Below are 3,026 nucleotides of genomic sequence, written 5' to 3'. Positions count from 1 at the left end.
TTTTCTCCCTCCTCTGTTTCAGTGCAGTATACATTATTGAACCCATCTTACTCAGTCTCTCCCCAACCCCAAGGACAGTCCCATTCTACAACAGTGACATCATGTAATATTTGTCCTTTTGTGACTGGGATATTTCACTCAGCATAATGTTCTCCAGAGTCAAATTTTGAATAATATTGCATGAGTTCCTTGCGAGTTCTTTCTTGTGTGCAGCTCCTCATCCCGCTCCTCCTCCTCCTCCTCCTCTGACTCCTCCCCGACTCCGGGTCCTCCTCCTCCCCGACTCCATCTCTGTGTGCCGATGCCGGGCCCACGCACGGCCGCGCCCGACTCTGCGGACCTGGGGCTCGGTTGTCTTGTCTGTCCGCGCTCGCCCGCGTGCCTGTGTCTCCTTGCGTGTGCGGGCGGGCCTCTGCGCGCGGGTGGGCGTGTCTGTGCGCGTGCGGGCGGGCGTGACGGTGTGTGTCTCCGGCGCGCGCGCCCGCGCGCCCGGGGCTGTGCTGACTGGGGGTTGTGGGGGGGACCGGGTGTGCCTGTGTCTCCGTGCGCGCGCAGCGCCATGTGTGCCCGCTTGCCTGCCTGTGTCGGTGCGTGCACCCCCTGTGCGTGCGCATGCCCGCGCCCGCCTGTGGCTCTTCGTCTCTGTACGCGCGCGCCTGCGTGTCTGTGCTTGAGTGCTTGCGTGCGTGTTCTTGTCTCTCCGCGGGCGGGCGCACGCGTCCCTGCCCCCGCGCATGCGTGTGTCTGTGTCTCTGTGTGTGTGCGTGTGTCTGGGTGTGCGCGTGCCTGAGCGTCTCAGTGTGTGTGTGTCTGTGTCTGTATCTGTGTCTGCCTGCCTGCCTGTGCCTCCGTGCATGTCCGAGCCCGTGTCACCCAGTGGGCGTGTCCGTGGTCTCTTCCCTGTCCCCGCCTGCGCTCTGAGTCACTATGTGCGTGCGTGCGCGTCTCTGCGCGCCCGCGCCTGGGCGAGCGTGTGTCTGCGTCTGGGTCTCTGTGCGCGGACCCTGCGCGCGCACGTGAGCGCGCGCCCCGGTCTCTGCCCCCGCGCCTGGGAGTGTCTGTGTCTCTGTGTGCGTGTGTGTCTTCCTGCGCGCCTGCGAGCGCGCGCTCGCACCCGCCTCGTCCTAGCCCCTGTGTCAGCACGTACTCGCGTCCGTGGTCTCTTCCCTGTCCCCGCCCGCGGTGTGTGTGTGCGTGTGTGTGTGTGTGTGTGTGTGTGTGTGTGTGTGCGCGCGCGCGCGCGCGCGCGCGCTGGGGCGAGTGTATGTCTGCGTCAGGGTTTCTGTGCGCCCGAGCCCGTGAGTGCGTGCGTGCGTGCGCGTCTGTGCCTCTCCGTGCGCGCCCGGATGTGTCTCTGTGTCTCTGTGTCTGTGCGTTTCTGTGTGTGTCTGTGTGTGTGTGGGTGTGTGTCTGTGTGTGCCCGCGAGCGCGCACGTGCGCGCCAGCCTCCGTGCATGCCCAAGTCCGTGTCACCGTGTGTCTGCGTCGTCTGTGCGTGCATGCGTGTCTGTGGCGCTGTGTCTGTGTCTCTGTGTGTGTGCGCGCGTGTGTGTGCGCGCGCGCCTGAGCGTCTCAGTATGTGTGTGTGTCTGTCTGGGGGGTTGCGTGTGACTGTGTGTGTGTGTCTGTGTCTGTGTCTGCCTGCCTGCCTTGTCTGTCTGTGCCTCCGTGCATGTCCGAGCCTGTGTCACCCCGTGCGTGTCCGCCCGTGGTCTCTGCGCGCTGGCACCTGGGCGAGTGTGTGTCTGCGCGAGCCCGTGCGTGCGTGCCAGTGTCCCCCGCGCGTGTGCGCGTCTGTGTGGGTGCTCGCGCCCCTGTGCGGGCGCGCGTGCCCGCACCCGCCTCTCCGTGTCTGTGGCTGTGTCTCTGTGTGTATGCGCGTGTCTGTGCGTGTGCTTCTTTTCCCCCCTCCCCCCTGCCCCGCGCCTAGGTGTGTCTGTCTGTGTCTCTGTGTGCATGTCTTTCTGTGCGCCCGCGAACGCGCGCTCCCACCCACCTCCGTGCATGTCCGAGCCCCTGTGTCAACCCGTGCGCGCGTCCGTGGTCTCTTCCCTGTTCCCGCCCGCGCTGTGTGTGTGTGTGTGTGTGTGTGTGTGTGCGCGCGCGCGCGCGCGCATGTCTCAGCAAGCTCGCGCCGGGGCGAGTGTGTGCGTCCGGGTCTCTGTGCGCGCGAGCCCGTGAGTGCATGCATGCGCGCGCGTCTGTGCCTCTCCGTGTGCGTGCGCCCGCGCGACCCTGCTCCCGGGTGTGTCTGTGCTGTCTGTGAGAGCGTGCCTCTCCGTGTGCGTGCGCCCGCGCGACCGTGTCGGCGCGCGCCTGAGAGCGTCTGTGAGTGCGTGTACATGTCGGAGCCCGTGTCACCCTGTGCGCGCTTCTGTGGTCTCTTCCCTGTCCCCACCCGCGGTGTGTGTGTGTGTCTGCGCGCCCGCGCGTGGGCGAGTGTGTCTCTGCGTCCTGGTCTCTGTGCGCTCAAACCCGTGGGTGCGTGCCTGTGTCTCTCCGTGCGCGGGCGCCCAGCGGTACTGCACGCCTGGGTGTGTCTGTGCGGGCGTGCGTGTCCGTGTCTCTGTGTCGGTGTCTATGCGACTCTGTGTGTGTGTGTTGGCGCGCGCGCCTGAGAGCGTCTGTGAGTGTGTGTGTGCGCGCGCCTCCGTGCATGTCCGAGCCCGTGTCACCCCATAGGCGCAGACAGAAACAGCAGCAAAATTAGACATCTACCTATAGAAAATTGAAATGAGATTCATATTTCTTACAGCATACAAAAGCTTCAAGTAGATTAAAGGTTTAGGGATAAAATGAAAAATCAAGATCAAAAGAGGGAAAAGTAGGTACAAATTTCGGAGACCATTAGTGTAGCACTAGCTACCTTGTGTCAGCCATGCTTGGGGGTTAAGGGACACTGTTTTGGACACATGGTACAGATGGGATTGCTGTCTGGAATCACCACGTGTTGCAGATGAGGACTGCCGTTTGGACACATTTGCAGTCTTTGATAACGGACTTATATGGGACGGGAGGCTATGGAT

Source organism: Elephantulus edwardii, unplaced genomic scaffold, assembly GCF_000299155.1.
Source record: "Elephantulus edwardii isolate Elephantulus edwardi_28Jun2011 unplaced genomic scaffold, EleEdw1.0 scaffold00146, whole genome shotgun sequence".
NCBI classification, from domain to species: domain Eukaryota; kingdom Metazoa; phylum Chordata; class Mammalia; order Macroscelidea; family Macroscelididae; genus Elephantulus; species Elephantulus edwardii.
The sequence above is the reverse complement of the archived record's forward strand: the minus strand, read 5'-3'. Positions refer to the sequence as shown.